The 19,999-nt window shown below is 32.0% G+C and overlaps 1 protein-coding gene across 2 annotated transcripts in view; it reads left to right on the plus strand.

The window, feature by feature from the left end:
- Positions 1 to 19,999, plus strand: part of LOC129913271 (AN1-type zinc finger protein 6) — a 67,426-nt gene that overhangs the window by 36,936 nt on the left and 10,491 nt on the right. The window lies entirely within an intron of this gene.

The raw sequence follows: 19,999 nt of genomic DNA on the forward strand, positions 1-19,999 counted from the left end.
TCATATGTCATAGCTTAACATAACTTTAGAATTCGTAACTCTAGTTTTTCGTAACTTCGGTTTCTCGTAACTTTGACGCTCGTAACTCTGTCGCCCGTAACTCTGGTATTCGTAACTTCGTCGGTTTCCCGTTGGCATTTGTCAAGGTTATCTTCTTTTTGCATTTTACTTTCATATACATTCCTACATACAACCCACTAAATGCATAAACGTTGTTGCCATAACTAAAATAGGATAAAGCCATGGGGGGAAGATGGAACGTGAATTTTCAATTCACTGCAGATAGAAAATCGATCAACACAATGACATTGAAAATTGAATTATTATTTATTCGAGGAAGAATATAATATACAATAGGTTGATGTATATTGACATCTTTTATAAACATTTGTAGGCATTATTAAGTGCTGCTTGGTATACTTCCTATCGATAGTTGATAGATTGGTTTTTACTATAATTATCGACGATGTGTTGTCGATTATCTTAAATTAATATCAATCAAATGTCAGTAATTGTGGGCGTTGTCTTTAAAGAGTATTTTTGTAGTTGATATGTGCTTCATCTGTCATAATTGACAAGGAATATTTTCAGCTTTCATTTGCTACTGATTTAATATTAGACCTGTTCATTAGGGAGGTGTCAAAGTACATTCTTCTAGTACTTTACTAACTATTTTAAATGGAACGCACTTTCAACGAAATCAATGTTATTCCCAAGAATAGTTCTATTAGTAAATGTACTAGATCATCAATACATAAATAGTTAACCGCCTCCAAAAGAACATGACTATTAGCCGCGTGTCTTTGGAGAGGGTAGACTATTCATGAGCAAATGATGATTAGTAGATCTAGTATGTACTACAATTATAAAAACATCTTGTAAATATAATATGTACTAGATTTCTACTCATGAGTAGTCTACTACCTCCAAATGAACGCAGCTATTAGTATGGGCTTTAATAATAGAAAAGTACAACATTCTGTTTTTATTTAATTAAGAAAATTTCTAATCCGAACTCACCAAATAGCTCAGGGAAATTAGTCAAAATATGGGCATGAAATCGCATTTTTCGCGGGACAAAATTTTTTTCATGAAATGTGTTAGGGTGGCTGTCCTTATCATAAAAGTCAATTTGTTGGCATAATTGGAGGTTGGGAACAGCCGCCATCTTGGAAAAGAGATTGGTATCGTTTTTATTGAATAGCTCCATTGTTATTCATTTTAACAAAAAATGACAAAGGTAAGACTTATTAATAATAAAATTATCTAAGAAATGATATACAAAACAATTCCGTGAGTTGATTAAATAAAATTTTATAGTTGGTCAAAGTGCGGGTTTGTATCGCAAGGTTGGGACAAAATGACATTTTTTCATATATCTGACGAACTTTTGATTTGTTTGGATAATTCTTCAAGAATGAATTGTAGTACTTATAATTACCTATAAAATGAACCCACAATCGTTATTGTCACCATCGTATTGTAGAAGTAATCTAACTCCGAAACTCTCCATGTACTAGTCAAAAGTAAGAAAAAAGCTGTTTTTTTGCAGTAGGCCGAGAAAATTTTGGGAGTAGAGGTATAACCAAAATATAAGTACGCAGTTTTGCAGCCATACGCGTGTTAATGTCGATTTCGAAGGTCTGACAACTCTAATTTTGTGCTTTATACGGTTTTTGGGGGGTTAAATAACGTAAGTTTTCCAGTTAATGTGAATGGGCTAAATTTATACTATTTGAAATTATAAATATACAAGCTGATGCTCTATTATTTTTCCTAAATCTGAACACCCCAATCTTGAGGATGTGACCAATAGAACTATATATAAGCCGTTTATACGATTATGTTTTAGAAGCTTTTTTTGTTTAGATTTTTGTTTGTTTATTTGAATTGAAAAGCCTGATATGGTTAGTTAAAAAAGCTTATATCGTGAGTTCTATTAACCCCATAGCCGAGATTGAGGTGTCCAGATTTAGGAAAAATAATAGAGCATCAGCTTGTATATTTATAATTTCAAATAGTATAAATTTTGCCCATTCACATTAACTGGAAAACTTACGTTATTTAACCCCCCAAAAACCGTATAAAGCACAAAATTAGAGTTGTCAGACCTTCGAAATCGACATTAACACGCGTATGGCTGCAAAACTGCGTACTTATATTTTGGTTATAACTCTACTCCCAAAATTTTCTCGGCCTACTAGCAAAAAAACAGCTTTTTTCTTACTTTTGACTAGTACATGGAGAGTTTCGGAGTTAGATTACTTCTACAATACGATGGTGACAATAACGATTGTGGGCTCATTTTATAGGTAATTATAAGTACTACAATTCATTCTTCAAGAATTATCCAAACAAATCAAAAGTTCGTCAGATATATGAAAAAATGTCATTTTGTCCCAACCTTGCGATACAAACCCGCACTTTGACCAACTATAAAATTTTATTTAATCAACTCACGGAATTGTTTTGTATATCATTTCTTAGATAATTTTATTGTTAATAAGTCTTACCTTTGTCATTTTTTGTTAAAATGAATAACAATGGAGCTATTCAATAAAAACGATACCAATCTCTTTTCCAAGATGGCGGCTGTTCCCAACCTCCAATTATCCCAACAAATTGACTTTTATGATAAGGACAACCACCCGAACACATTCCATGAAAAAAATTTTGTCCCGCGAAAAATGCGATTTAAATTACTAATTTCCCTGGGCTAAAATGTAATTTGAACTGGAGTTTCTGTACTTGGTTTTGAACTAGAAAGAATAAAAACTAATAACGTGAATTGATTTCTTATTTTTAGTTTATTATTTTTCTGACGTTTTCCTTAATTTCTAATTCGATCACTAAAAAAAAAAAACTTACAAAATATTGAAGGAATAAATATGAAATCATTTAGTTTCTCTTAAAATTTACCCGATTGATATCTGTTATATCGGTTACAAAACTGTCAAACTAATATATATTGTCAACTCATTGTATTTATACATTTACACGAGGTCAAATAATGACGCTACCACAATTTATCACAAAATTTGGCAATCTGCCATTTCTTTTTTTTTTTTGTATCAAAGTGATGACAAAATCTGGCATCATGAGATCAATATGATCGATATTTCAGTTAGATACAAATGACGTTTTGTAACTAATTATTCAAGTTTTTTTCTTCTAAAAAGTAAACAAACAGAACTGAACGAAATTTCACGTGCATGGTTTGTCATGCTGTCAGACAAAATCATGTCATTGATTTCTGCTTTCTATCTTATTTTTGTACGTATTGGCGTACAAGTTGCATTTACAAGACCTTAGGTCTTGGAGGCTTTTATGTACATATGTAATTAGAAAACAGTAAAAAAGAACAGAGAACCCTTTTCACAATGAATCGAAGTCTAGATATCTTCAAATTCTTCTAAAATCTTCATAAACAGGAAAGAACGCATCAATAGTTTCTGTCAATACTTGATGTCAACAACTACTGTCAAAAATTGTATTAAAGTTTGACAATTCTAATACCTTGGATCTCAAAGAGGTATTCATTTCAAATGCAAAGATAATCCAGAAAACCAACCAAATGACATTTTAAAATTTAACAGCAAATTATTAATAGTCATTGAGCTTAATGGAAGAAACTCTAAAAACTAAATCTTTTTCTAATCTTCCTTAATAATAGACCTTCAAAACGACAAAATCCTAAACCATAATATTCACATTGAATACAAACAAAAACTAGGTCCAGTTCTGTTTGCTTAAAGAGAAATTTTCAAACCCATTGAATTGAACAAAAACCAACGAAGAAGAAAAAGAAATGAGAAAAAAACAACAAAACTGAGTCTGAAGTAATAATCCTCGCAAGTAAATGCATACACGTGCCCCAGAAACTAATGGGGCTGCTTTTTTAGCATTCCTCTTTTTTGTATCCATTCCCACGGCTTAAGAAAAAATCAATACATTTATACATAGATACATACAAACTGGTTGTTGTTGCTATGAACAAACTGAAGAAGCAAAAACCAACAAAAAAAAAAAAAGAAGAAACTATTTAAACAAGGGTTGCGTCTAGGCAAAACTCATCAGCTGATATCCTTTTGTTATTTTTCTAATATTTTGCTATGTGCTATTTTCAACTACAGCTATACCATATACCTATATTGTCTTCTTTGTTTCTCCAAGTTGCATGTACAAACCTACTGAATCATACAAAAATCTTCAAGCTCAAAAATTAGAAAAAAAAACTCCAGGGGTTAAACAAACAGGTTCCTTTATTTTACCCTTTAAATTAAAAGTCAGCAAATAGAAATTGAAAGCCCATGGTGAGAAGAAGAAGAAGACTTGAAACTCCCCTGCTGACGTGTTATGTAAACAGGGTGAGACTGCTGCACAGAACAGCCTTAAAAATATGACGACGACATGTAAGTTCCAATTGATTTTCCAACAACCACACGCAAAGTTTGCTAGGTGTATTTTGCTTGTTGGAAAGCAGACATGTACAAAACAACATGTGTACATGACAGACGCATTTTCCACTCACTTTCTAGCATACATTTTTTTAACATTGGACCACCGTCCGAAAATGACTCGCGGGGAAATCCATATCTCTCATATCAGTTTAAGTTCAAAGTTATCTATTTGACAGTTGTTGTTGTTGCTGTCTTTTTTTAAAAAGGGTTTTCAATTTCCCCCTTGTCAGTAGTTGTTATCACTTTCTTCCCATCAACCCCCCCCCCCCTCTCATTTAAAAAGCGAAACAGAAAACTAACGTCAAGGTGGTTTGAAATGGAAACGTCAGCAGGGAATCTGTATGATTGTTGACATTTACTTTTGTTTCCCTTATTCACCACTTTCCCACCTCTGCAACCAAAATATACGTACAAAAAACATATGTTATCGACCTCGAACTAAAGAAAGTGGACAAAGAGAAAAGCAATAATACATAATTGCAATTTGCTTGCTACATCAGGCAATTCAGAGTCGTCTCGCCCTTATATTCCTAGAAACATGCTTATTTCCTTTTTTTTTTTCGTATTTTTGGAGAGTTTTGTTTTTGACAGTTCTCTCCAAATCTACACCACACAATTGGTGTTAAACTAATTTTTCTTTGTTACGTCTTGCGTTGCGTTGTGTTGCGCTCTACTGCTCTGCGGTGTTGGTGTAATTTGAATCTCTGCAAAATTTATTGGAGGGATGGTTACATTGCGCATGTGCTCTGTTTGATTTCTCTGTTTTTTTTTGTTTGTTCATTTTCTTTTTGTTTTAATAATAATAAACATCTCTGAAGAAATCCGCCCATGTTTTTTTTTTTTTACGTCTTGACAGTTTATTTGTTTGTGTTCTTTTTTATTATTTTTTTTTGTCGTCATTTTGTGTTCATGTGAAGTGGAAAGAACACCACCGACATAATGGAAAGGGAGTTTTATTTATTTTTTTTTTTTTTTACTGTGGATGCCTTTGTCTTACACATGTACATTATATACATACTTTATATATGAATGTGAGAAGAAGTTCAATAAAACAGAACAGAAAATAACAAAACTCCTCTCCCTTTCAAAACAAAACGTCATATTAATGTGTAAACAAGGTCAATACCCTACTTTCATGGTAAAACGCAAATTATTCGCGCTGGATTGATTTTTTTTTTTTTATTTAATTCGCTTTGAACAGTACATAATCGTGTTTTGTATTTGTCATTGACTAACATGTTTCTTTTCACTGTTGCTTTTATTATATAGATTTCTTTTGTATGTTATCTTTTCATTGGACATTGTTTCAATATTTATCTATCTAGCTCCTACTTTGACATACTATGCATCTAGATGGGTAAGATGCTATGTCAAACATATTACCTAGTTTGTCATTTAACTGTCAAAATTTGTATGGGACATGATTCACACAAATTGGATACAAAAAATTTTCTTTGCGAACTAACCCAAACAGCCAGTGACTTTTGAAATTAGGCGTGTTCAGAAACCTGATACATCTATAAAATTCATATATTAGAGAAATGAAATAGAAATTGTGCTAGTAACCTAAGTTCTGATAATCACTCGTTGACTTTAGTGTTTAACTTGAATCGATAAAAAAGTAATAGAAGAGTGGATATTAAACAAAGACTGCATGGGAGTTTTGAAAATTGAAATTTCAAACAAAAAAAAAAAAAAGGTGGACACAAACAAACCGAACTTAAATTTTGTAAAACTTCATATAGTTTCTTACCTGTTTCACTGCCTGGGAAAAGAAAACAACGGCTTCCAGGTGTTCCCAATTTTGCATCAGAAAAAAATGCAAACCAGTTACCAAACTCTCATTTTCTTTGCATTCAACCCAAATCTTGACCCGATTCCAACTGAAAGGAAAATAAATGAGAAAATAATATATGATACATACTCGCGTATATCTTTTATTTAAAAAGATTATATCTTAAAGGTTTATATTGAAGAACAAAAAAAAAACGTGCGCCATTGAAAGCCAATAATTCGATTCAACGAAAGCCCACTTAAATACTTACGATCACGAACTGAAACAATATGAACATGTTTCATCTTTGAGACTTTCCTACACAAATTCTTTTTAACATGATGGTAAATCCTTTAAATCTTCTTCTGACCACATGCTGACACAGAGGCACAGTTAAACACATAAAAAAGAACTAAAATCAAGTCAAAAAGTAATAAAAATAAATCTGCCACCTTGTGTTGTGTTTTCCCTTCGAAAATAAAATCTTTAAAAAAAACATGCGTGTCCGCATGTTCCGCGTCGTCCGTGTGTCTTTGCAGATGAGAGAATTTCAAAATTCCATTAAACAAAAAAAAAAAAACGAGACAATTCAGTAGACACAATATCATTTTACACAGAGAGGTCTTTACCTCCTAGGAAGGTTGGTTGATCCACTCCTGTATTGCGTTTTATTCTTATAATTTTCTTTTTAACGACCAAGTGTTTTTAATGATTCTGTTTTTTTTTTTTTTATATACACAATCATACTTATTTGTTGCTCTTTTTTATTATATTGCCCTTTTGAAGAAAGAACTTTGTTTTATGACAGAGATTAAATTTCGTATTTTTTTTTTCTTCTTCGTTTTCTCTAATAAATTGTAGATATGTACCTGCATTAGATATTTAGATATTTTAATGCACCATCTTCAATTAGGAGTTTTGTTTTTTGCTTGCAGGATAAAAAAAAAAAATTGACAATTTTGATTCCACAGTCAGACCTGAGCAAGTAGGTACTTCTAAAAAGGTATTTGGTAGCAAGGTCTTTTCGATGGCATACATAAGTACTCATAATGTCTGATGTTTTACTATAAACCTATAAACCTTTGCTTTCTATTAATGACAACAAGGAGTAATACCATCATTAAATTGCTAAATTGAAAAAAAAAAAAAATAATAATAAGGGTTGTCATAAAAAAACTCTATAACAAAATTATACTGGTTAACATTAAACACCAGTTTTACCCTCTCCCTGGTTTATTGACATTGTAGAAAAAAATCACTATATTAAAATGTTTTTTTTTTTTTTTTGGCATGACTGATTTAGCTGACTTTAATAGCCTCCGCTAAATCGATCAATAAACCCTCGTGTATACAGACTCTACTCAAAATATTGAAGATGTTTTAAAAATTCTGAATATTGAATAAGTAGCCATATTTTTTGTTTGGGCAATTTTGTACAAGTTTTCCTTCTCTAAAAGAATTGTATTCCCTCTCTTTAAAATTTGACAAGCTTTATATTTTTCTCCATGGAAGTACCCAATCAGACCTTATTGTATATTTAAAAATAATCAAATCAAACACATCTTGAACTAATTATGTACTCTTCTCAATATAAATCTACTACATTCTTTGTCAATTAGACTAGACAGCTGAAGAAATGACGTTTAGGATTTTGTTTGGGCGTGTTTGAGTTACATGATTTTTAATAGCACTTAGAACTTACATAAATATCAAGTTACATTTGTTGCTATCTTAGACAGTGACTTATCTTTTAAAACAATGGACTATGTATGTATGTATACTGAAGTTTGCTATCTCAGACTGGTTTATAGTGGATAGAATTTTATTTAGGTCAACATAGCTTATGGTAAGCTTATCTCACATCAACAAAACATATCTCCTGATAATTTGATAATTGTCAAGCACTTGCTTTATCTGAAAAAAAAAAAAAAACAAAAAAAAAGTTCAATAAAATGTAGAACACTACTGCTAGAACTTTTGCGTAATCTAACAGAAAAAGATGGGTTCGTTGAACACATCTTTTTCTTGTATGTCAAAAATTGACATTATCCTTCAGAGATAAAACAATTAAGATGTGTTCGATTACCATTTATCGGGGTTCATATTGGAAAACTTGCCGAACAGATCAGCTGTCATTTGTTCAGATCGACCGCGTTATTGACACGTTCCTTTGGAGGTGGTAGACTACTCAAAAGTAGAAATCTAGTACAATAATTAAACATTCCCATTTTTAAAACAATTTGATATGTTCATTTTTGACAGTTTTTCAATAGCACTGTTCCATTGGAGGTGCTAGTTTACTCGTGAGTAGAAATCTAGTACAATAACTAAACATTCCTATCTCCTCGAGTAGAAGATCATGTGTTAATTGTAGTACTAGATCTACTCATGAGTAAACTACCACTTCCAATGTGAACTCCCCTTTAAAGTAAAACATTGACAATTTTGTTAACAATAAAGATGAAACCCATCTTTTTTGTTAAGAAAATAGTTAACATGGGCGTGTCCCACAGAGAGAAGCCTCTGAGAGCTCATATTTGTTTTAATGGGGCCAAATATGTGCATTGCACTTGTCTGTATAGAAGAAAGCAATATATCTTGTTTTATTTCTATTATACCAAGTCTTTCATAATATCACTGAATAGTTAAAAACTACTTATGTATTGTCAAGTCTTTCATAATATCACTGAATAGTTAAAAACTACTTATGTACTCAATATTTTTCTTATTTTAAAAAAGTTTTGAAACCCTTGCTGGAAATAAAATAATTAATAGTTTTTAAGTCTTTCTCTCCCCTAAAAGTACACTTCTTGCTTTTTGTGCTTTTGTTTGTTTTTTTTTTTTATATTTTTATAATTAACCTTCGTTAAAAGTTTAAATGACACAAAGATATGTACATATAAAAAAAAAGCAACAATAAAAAAGACAAGAATACGAAAAATTCAAACATTCATAGAGGTTATACCTTAGCTAGTAGTATGTGTATCACAATATCTACCCAAGCATAATATAAATTCAAGCAACTGAAGAACTTTTCGAAAAAAGGAACATTTCGGCCATTATCGCATTTCTATGTGAAATAATAGTATGGTGGCAATGGCAAGGTTCAAGGAGAAATACTTGCACGACGACGACGATTCGAATTGTTGTGATGTTGTTGTTGTATTTTTTGTTGGGTCGTTCGTCTTTTCTGTTGTAAGGGGCGTAGGTACTACTCTGCTGGGGTCTTTAAACCAATCCACACACAAATACATTCAGGTTTTTCCATATAGGTATATGTATTATTTTTTTTTAGTTGTTATTTGAGGAACAACAGCCCAGACATGACTGTATGCCAGTTCAAAAAGAAAAAAAAATAATATACCAAGCAAGGGAAAACCAAGAACCAAGCAAATCCAATGAGTGATCATCTATTACACATTTACGAAGAATATTGCAGAGCATGGTATTAAATAAATGTCTTTGTCAAGGATATGCCAAGCCAAACAGAAGGTTCCTTTGGTTCTTTGGGTTGTCAGTTCAATTTGAGTGCATACCAAAGTGGTGGCTGGCCTGGGTTGTTCTGTTCGTACGTTCGTTCGTTGGAAAACGTTTTGAATTGGAAGCTGTGTGCTGTGCTCTGTATATTTTGTGTGTATTGTGCTGTTCTGTCCTTTGCCTCATGCTCTTTATACCTACCTACCTGTCATATGGTTTTAAATTATATGGTATCCTACAGAAATTTGTAATTTCAACTTGAGTGCAGACCATTGTTTGAATCGGAACAGGTGGAACCTTTCTTGGGCAATTATTTTACATTTTTTTTTTCTGTCTTGGTTTTATGTTATTGTTGTTTTTTCATATTACACTCTAAGGCATAACGCACGAAAATAGGCGTGAATTTTTTCGTTTTTTTTTTCTGTTTGATTCTTTGTTATGTGTTGATTTATTCAGCACACCACCACCGCCAATGGGGCTTTATAAAAAATAATAAGAACTTAAACGCAGATGCAGTTTAATTTATTATTATCGTTATAAAAATGAATTTATTATTCACATAACTGCTGATTTTGTTTCCTTAAATTAATTGGCTGAAATAAAATTATGGAATTTCCACCAAGCCTCTATTTCCTGTGTTGATTTATGTTAGACTGCAGGCTATTTTTTTTTGTATGCCCTACAAGGCTAGTTTTATTTATTTGAGTAGGTATATGATGCAGGTAAATTTATTGCTCATGATTTCATGATTTATCAAACAGGAGAACGTATTGTTTAATATTTTTTGTTGATAGCTATTTGCCAAGTTATTCTAGAGGTTTGTTTTTCAACTAGCATAAATGCAAAAAAGTATTGTTTTAGATTGAGAATTTTTAAAGGGGCTCTCCTTTTCTATCCCATTCTGAATGACAAGTAAGGCGTAGCTCACGTTTAGTCTCAAAAGAGAATCGGATAGAAAGTTTGATAGCACGTAATTTTTGTCATTGAACATATGCTGAAAAGCGCCAGGCGACAATAATATCAGGCAGATATAAATTTGTGTTTGCTTCACATTGGTATTGAAACAATAATTCGCACTTTCACTTTCCGAATTTTTGTACCAAAAAATAAAAAAAATACTCCTTTTATCAGTGACCTACCCAATATGCGATCAATTTTATCGCTTACTGTTAATTTTTGCGAGAGATTTCGATAGTACTAAGCTCCACCGTTACCAATAAGTCACTGGGCGCCCATCGGTTTTGATCAGCCCCGCCCAGGTGCCTTGAGAACGGCTACAATAGAGGATATGGTGTCAAAAATCGTTTTGGCAGACCAAAAATTTAAGGTTCGCGAGATTGTTGAAACAGTAGGCATCGCAAAAGACCGCGTGCGTCTAATCCTCCATTTTAGGCTTGAGAAAGCTGTACTGCTACCCCATCCACCGTATTCCCCAAATTTCTAAACTTGGAAAAATCAATCGCCGAGCAGAATTTTGAGTCATATTAGGAGGTTTTTGCCGTTGCCAGACATGCCTGTTTTGTAGATCTCAAGCTAAAACCTATTTTTCGGATGGGTTAAAGAAGAGCTTAAAGGAGTAAGAAATAAATCGCCAATTTTTCTTTTACAGGCTAAGTACTTATCGGTCCCCTTGTTCAATTCATACCTTGTGTTGGAAAGGAAATTGTAAAATAGAGGTATTATTTTTGCAGCAGCATTTTTAAGACTTCTGTACTACTGAAATTATAAGTCTAGAGCCATCAAGTTAAACACTGAAGTTTTGGGCTTTATTTTACTCCTTAAGGTCTAATAAAACAAGGATAATTGCGTCAGACAATAACAGTAGTGTTGACTAGTTCAAAATACTACTGACAACCTGAAGATTGTAACTCCGTTTTTGTGAGTCAGTTCGTCTAAAACAACTTCAAAATAAACTCAAGGGTCTGTGCGTACTACGTCGATTGAATGGAACTCACATTTAATAAAATAATATTCTTGTACACTTTTCCAATAAGAAGTTATTGCAGGTAATATGGTCATATTACCCGCCTACTCCATATTACCCAAACTTACTATACCTACGTATGTCTTGGCACCATTTCAGTTGCATTTTGGTACATCTTTAATGTCTTGTCTTTTGTATAAGTAATTCTTAAATTCCTGAACTTTGTTTGAAATTCCGTTCCATATTATTCCTTATAAATAAACATAAAACCATTAAGGGCGTTTGAATAAACTAATCCACTTGATAAGTAAAGAAACACGTTTTGTATATTTTCTTTCTTTCATTTTTGTGATTTTTTCCCTCAAATTATGCAGGTAATTGTTTTGTCCAAAGTACCCGTACACAGTTTATTGGATGAAAAAAAAAAATCACATCCTGTTTCCAATAAGAAATGTGTAATCTTTATGTTCACAAAAATGTCCCCTAACCTGTTTGTTGTGATTGTACAAATTTTCTTTGCCATTAAGTATTTCACCATATGTGTGTTTTTGTTTTTATATAACGAAAGGCAGTATGCCCCAAATTTAAGCTTCCTTTCTACTTTTTCGTCTTTCTTTCTCTTAATCTCTGACGAAAAAAAAAAATCGTCCTTCAAATGTTTTTTTTTTTTGTTTGTTTTCCTTGTCCATTTCATGACTCATAATTTACAGTATTTAATATTTGACACTTGTGTCACACACATAGTATCTACACACTTATCCGTTGCATCCCAATTCACCTCACCACAGGACAGAAGTTGGAGCAACATTTTTGTCAACTTTAGTTCCCACGGGAGATGGCAAACTAACGGTACATGAAGTTTTTTTCTTTCTGTATTATGACGGTCTGTTTTTACACCCTCTCTTCTCTTTCACCTTTAACTCTTGAGCAGACGGTAAAAGGTAGAATACAAAAAAAAAAAAGAAAAACTCTTAACTAAAGTTGTGAGTTGATAAAGTGGTTAAACATGTTTCTTGTGTTTTTGTGCCACACCGCATATTCACCGGTTTAAATATGCTAAACTCTATACTACCACCAACACCAACTTGAGAAAAAAGTGGCTTAGCAAGATCATAGCATTGAGTAAAACTCGAGAGTAAAAAAAAAGGTAAAAAGAGAAAAAAAAAAACTATTTTTTGTTGTGATATGAGGCGTTTTTCCACTTCGAATATCAACAACAACAACTACATTGGTAGATTTTTATCTGCGGGCGTCAGTTCTTGTGAGCTGTTGTTGTTGTTTTCAGAAAACTACGAAGAATGCTTAAACAACAAGGTTTTCAGCAGATGTACTATGAGAATGTATTATGGAGGCATTTGTCTTACCTTCATCTTTATTGAAATTTGCATATCATTTTCTACTTCATAAATCTTGTTTACGTTTTGGAGTATAAACCTCATAAACTAGAAAAAGAAAAATATAGGAGTAAATTGTGAAATACTTATTCATTTTTGTTTGTACCTTATAGCTAGCTAAATAGCATACCAGAATTGTAGCGCAATGTATTAGTTATAGTTCAGCAGTCAGTTGAATTAAAAATGGAGTCTTTTTTGAACTCTTTAAATGACCATTCTTAATTCTTCCTTATCTAGCCTTTATTTACAAAACGTACATATTCATTTTAAACTTGAGTACAACTGCCAAATTAATAAACTTCTAAAATTTCTCGTTTAAAGATCGATAGCCGAAACATGTACGACGTTGTACGTCTCTCGAGCACCGGCTATTTTTTAGAAACAGTGTTCAGATGACTCAGCTATTATCCATTACTCTTCAGTCAGTTGACCAGTTTACCATTGAGTCCTACTTGGGGCCTGCTATCAACAACAGAGATTCTTTGTTTAGCCGCACTACAAGAATGTAATCCCCGCCTCTTTTTCCCCCTATCATTTAACATTCTGATCTTCGAAACTATCACGAATCGATATCTATTTTAGGACCTCACTTTATTCACAAAGCTGCACAGCTAATCATATGACAAGTCATCATGAACAACACACGGAAAATTTCATCAAGAAGAACAATTTAAAAGAAAATATACCTACCTACAATATAAAAATAACAACCACAAAAAAGTTTAAATTCCTACAAGAAGTAAGAAGAACATTCATTGTTGCAATCGAATCTCGTGATGATTTTTCTATGATGAGCTGGCCATGATGAGTTGTCCTATGATGTGCTGTGATATGTTGGGTTGATTCGCATGTTCATAATATTAAGGGTAGCGTTATACCTTGCAGACCCGCTTAAAGAGTTCATGGCCATTTCGAGCAACTTTTTCCCAAATTTATTTTCTGCAATGGTATATCTTCTAAATAGACTCAACAATTTCAATTTCTTAGAAACGAAAACGGATGAACTCAATTTCTTTTCGAAGGCTACAGACTAGGAAATCAGTTCTTGGTGAATCGACTGAGTTTGGTTTTTCATATCGAAAAAACAATTAAAACCATTTAGAATTCGATAACATACAAGTTGAGGTACTCTAGGTACAAAAATTCTGTTACGTCAATTCATTTACTGGAAATGGATCCTTTGTGGCTCATTTAAAATGGTTTACCCTATTTAGGGTTTAACTTTTACATCCAAAACCCCGTGCAAACACAAAGAGAAGACTATTAAACCCATAAACAATTCTTGTCCAAATTAACGGGAAATTCTATAAATAGAAAAAGTAATACCTCCTGAGTAAACATACCTATTCCACACCTCTTTTTTCAAAAAAAATTGTATGTGTCATCATCATCATCATATTTTTCGCGGAAATCCAAATTACTTGACAGAATACAAGAAAAAAAATAAAATTCTGACGTCACACTCCATTAGTAGGAATGTCTCTTTGCAATATAGCAATGCCACGCCAGACAATGTATGTATGTAAAAGTACATATTTATTCATTTTTTTTTACTCTGACGTCATTACAGTTTGTGTTTTTTTTTTTTTTTTGTATTCTTTCTTTATGTTTCTTATTTATTTTCACACTCTGGCTGAATTGTTTGAGTACACATTTCGTCACTAATAAGCTTATATTTGGCCAAAATACATTTAACCAACTCTCTACCACCACTATACTTACAGTAACCTCAACTTTTTATTTTTTTATTTTTCCTTTTGCCCTCTTTTTTGTTGTCTGTCTTTCTTGTTCTTTTTCTTTTTTTGCAAAATATAATACTCTTGCATTATATTATTTCATTCATTATTCGCTCCTACGTCCTCCCACTTTTTTTGCTTCGAGTCTTTTTTATTTACTTCAACAACAGCCTCTTAAAAGTTTTTCTTCATTTTTTTTTTGTTATACCTACAGAAAAAAATTCTAGATGCTCAATTATTATGGGATGAAAAAAAAAAAAAAAGCGAGAGAGCGAAACAAATTTCAAATACAAAAAAAAAAATAAGTCTTGAACAAAAAGCTTTTAAATTAACTGCTAAGTAAATTGAAGGCTGAAGGGGCATATATTTTACTTGTGATATATTTAGTTATATTAGATTATAAGGAGGAGTAAAAAAATAATAAATTAACTAATAAAACATGCCATTTTGAAGAAGAATAATTGAAGAATATTGGTAAATATTTATTTTCTTATCAGTATGTAGGTATATAAATGATTTGGATTGTATAATAATTTTTAAACGATTACCAAACTTGTATCAATAGTCCATGGTTATGTTTTTAATATTTTTTCATCCATATCTAATCTGTATTTTAAACTTCAAGAGTACCCTATCGAGAAGTATATTTTAAATCAATTGCAAATTAGTTTCAAATTGATTGCAAACTGCACCTACTTAATTGTCAAACCAAATCTTACAAAATAGTTTTAAATCGATTGCAAATTATCTCCACATTGACTACAAACTGCATAATAGCGTATTTTCAGTGGAACAAATCTAAACTATGTTTAAAATTGTATGTATGTATATGAATATAACTTTTCGAAGTTTGCTTCAAATCGATTGCAAAATTTCACCTGACAAAATTGCAAATCAAATTAAAATCGATTGCGAACTGTCACCTAAACAAATTGCAAACTAGTTTGAAATCAATTGTAAATTACATTCAAATTGCTAAGTGTGGAATACCTTCTCCATCATTTTACAAATCTGAGCTATTGTTAAAGTTTCAAAAAGCTAAATCCATTGAAAAACTTCTCCTGAACAAATTGCAAAAGCAGTTAAAAATCGATTGGAATCGATAAACTACCGTTTCATAAAATTAAGAGCTGTGTTTAAAATAATAAGCCTCTCCTCTGGGTAAGCGAAAACATCTATGACAATAAATGAGAAAATTACACATTGATAAATTGTAAGCTAGTAGTTTGAAATCGTATAAGGTACATAGTTTGAAATCGTATAAGGTACATAATATCAAGAAGTAATTTGAAATTCATTTGCAACATACTCCTCAAACAAAATGGTAAATAAGTTTAAAATAGGTTACAAAATAATTTGAAATTGATAAAATTGACAACTTATATTGCTGAAGCTATCGACTAAATTTATTCGACTTAATCCCCGGGTTCAACGTAGGCCACCTGAACTCAAGTTCTGAATTTTTAGAAGCTCCGATTAGTCAAAACCAAATTTCACTTAATTGTTTATGACATTTGACCAATCAGAGCCTCTAAAAATTCAGAACTTAAGTTAAGGGAATAACTCTACCCGAAAAAATGTCTTACTCTATTAAAATAAATGTCAAATTAGTTTCAAATCAGTTGCAAACTAGTTTATTAAGACATTTTCTTCCAGTTCTAAGATCCTTTGATAGTTTTGAGTCTGTTAGCTCTCGAGAAAATTTCAATCAGATCGTTTTTTAAGACTCACCACGAAGGAAAATGTAACCTATTTTATAACCGCTCACAAATAAATGTGACTTGATTGATTGCAACTTCTATTTTTTCATCATGTGATTGTAAAAAAAAAAAATTAAGTGCATTATGTACGACCTATTCGTACACCTTAATTGTTATCATGATTTCCTCTGATTAATCTGAATCATATAACCAGCAGTTTAAGTTTCTCATTTTCTAATCTTGAAATAGGAGCAGTTGGTTAGCATTTTTTGTATAAATACGAAGAACAAAAAATTGAGATCATTGACAAATTAAGACCGCGACATGTCGGCCCGCAAATAAAAAAACGCAACGCAGACAGCACATAGCTGATGTCAATGACATAATTGTAATGTTTTTTTCTTTGTTGAAGGGCAAGCGTGTGTAAGTCTATATATTATTTATTTTTAAAATTCTTTTATTGATTTCCGCTTAAAAATAAATAATAAAAATACCTACAACAAAATAAAAAAAAAAACACCGAAACAAAACGCAAAATGTATTTAATTTAAAATAAAAACACATGAGAAGTCATGTGACGAATTCACTTGGCAACTATTTTCATATACACTAGTGTACTCTCGGGGTAAACAAACAGGGCATTTAAATAAAATACAACAAAAAAAAAAAATTGTGTAGACATTGGTAAACATTTCAATTAAAAAGCAACTTGCTCTGCTGATACTCTCTGTATGTAGAAATAGTTAATGATTTTATAATAAAAAATAAGATACATCCATGGTTTGTTATGTACATTTATTTGAGAGTATAGTAAAACAGGGAAATTCATTTTGAAAAATTAAATAAAATACACAAAATATAGAAATACATTTTGTAGGTTTTTAATTAGAACATTTTGAATGTCAAGTACATGTCTTACAGGCCAGTCATATGACTTAAAGCTTTGAGATTGAGAAATGCTGTTTTATATTTCCATTTATTCTGCTTTAATAATCAAGATAAGGATAGTATAAGAATAAATGTTTGCATTATAAATAATCTCAAACGAATAAAATTGTTCAGAATAATCTTATTTAACAAAAAAAAAGATTGTACATGTGATTTAAAGTTATAATTGGCACTCGGAGAAATTTAGTTTTATCAATATTAAAAATAATGCACATGTAGCAGCTGAATTAAATGCCCATGTAGCATCCAAGTTGATATAAGTAAATGTCTTTTTGACATTTATGTCAAAAAGTAAATTTTTAACCTGATTTTGATCAGGTTGAAGTATAACTTCAAAAACAAAATTTTCCAAGATGCCATAATGAAATAAGCAGACCACACTGCATAAATACGAAATGCTCAATTTAACATCACAAATTTCATACTGTGTGAAGATCCGTTTTAAAATTTAGCAGTTTCACACATTAAAAATCACATGTAGCAGCTCGGTCCAATGCTCATATAGCACCCTAGTTAATATAGGTAAATGTCATTTTGACATTTATGTCAAAAAGTAAATTTTTAATCTGATCAAAACCCCAGAAAAGAAGTAAAACTTCAAAAACAAAATTTTGCAAGATGCCATAATGAAATAAGCAGACCACACTGCATGAATACAAAATGCTCAATTTAACATCCGGGTCTCTTATTTAATCCTCACCCTATTTACCTACTACTTTTTTTTCTTTAAGGGTAATCATAACACCTTGAATGCTTAGGAATAAAATTTTCATCGTTGAAGCTTCCTAAGTTGTGCAACGACGTTCATTGTCATTCTCTTCCACACCCCAATTATACGGGTGGAAGAGAAGGCACCTACACATAACTCGGCCCTATTATCATCATCATACTTTATTCCTCTTTATTTCAACAACCACACAAGAACCTATACATTTACAAATTTCTTTAAAACAGCACTCCCTTTTGCTAAGTCTGTGGGGCTTTTTTTTTTTGGTTCACAAGTTGGTAGTGGGTGCATATCTGCATGGTGAATATAACTTTTATATTTGGAGTCAAAATCCAAAACTCAACCACAATCATATATACCTACCTCCCCTTTTGGAAGAGGAGAATTTATATTGAAAACAAAATGCGCAGATCATGTTTCTCCTTTTCCAGAGTTATGTTTTGGGTTTCTTCATTTTTTGTTTGTGTAATTCGAAAAATCGGAGAATTGTTAAGAATTGGAGGGGAAAGTCAGTCAATCTTGATGAATGTCTTGTGTGCCTTTGCATAGCAGCACCAACAGCAGCCATGTTTTTCTTGGTTCTCTTTCAGTTGAAGTACGTCTTCCAGCAACTTCACCTATCCTTGCCAACAATTTATCACCGTTACACTGCACTTAACCACAAAAAGGGGGAGCAGAGCAAAATGGAAGTTGGCAAGACAGCCTTGAGAAGAAGAAGAGTATACCCAAGCAGAGTTCTTCTTTCTTTACTTTGTATTTTTTTTTTGTTATTTTATTTTCTTTATCCAATTATGTTGTGGTCCCTTTGGTCATCGCTTGGTTTGGTTTCTCTACCAATTCAACGACCCATTGGAATTACTACTTCTCTACCTCTGCTGCTGTTGTTCCTTTAGATTCCATTTCTATGACAATGCGATTCAGTAGAAGTCGAAAGACGATGAGGAGGATGGTAGTGTCGGTTTGGTGTGGTGTGGTGTGGTGTTGTGTGATCTCTTGCTCCACCTTATGGTTATGGTGTGGAAATTTTACGTAGGTATATCTTTTGATGTGATATGGGTGATGTTCATGATGGCGTTGGATAGGAATTTAAATTTAAGGTGAATGATGTTTTTGTTTTTTTTTTTGTTCTTCTTTGAGACTTCTTTCATTCTCCCCCATTTACCGTTTTTTTCCTTCTTTTTCTGAGCTTTGTGGATTATGAGTAATAAAAATAGGTAGAAATCGCTTCATTGCTGCTGCTGTCGTCGTCGATGGCATCATCAATCCATTTTACTTGACAGCTCTCAGAGTTTCTTCTTCTTACACTTCACCATAGATATTTTCCTACCTTTGTACCTATTGCTTGCACACTCCCAGTATAGTAATAACAAAGAATGAAAATCCCAATTTATGCAGAGGAGAATATTCTGTTGCAAAAGGGGAATAACAAAAAAAATACCGTGTGTTGATTGTATATCATCCAAATGGAACATTGTATACAAGGTTTATTTCCTTTGTAAGGAATATGGTATCCTGTCCTATGGACAATGTTGATGATGATTATGATTGTATCTTCTTTTGGTGCAAAAAAAAAAAGAAGTATACATTTTATTATGTGTTGTTCTTGTTCTTACCATATTGACAAGTTGAGAGTAGTTTGTTTGTTTATGGTAACTTTGAAAAAAGTTGTAATACAAACGAGTATCTATATCAAAATTAAAACAAAGCTTACAGCAGGACATTAATTCTAGCGATATATGGTTTTTGACAGACAAAAATGAGTTTATGATGGCAAATAAGAATTAACTATTCTTACCTAAACGTTTCTAAAGCAAAGAGAAGCCAGGATTTTTTGAAGGGTTTTGTTTGCTGTATTCAAA

Source organism: Episyrphus balteatus, chromosome 3, assembly GCF_945859705.1.
Source record: "Episyrphus balteatus chromosome 3, idEpiBalt1.1, whole genome shotgun sequence".
Classification (NCBI taxonomy): Eukaryota; Metazoa; Arthropoda; class Insecta; order Diptera; family Syrphidae; genus Episyrphus; species Episyrphus balteatus.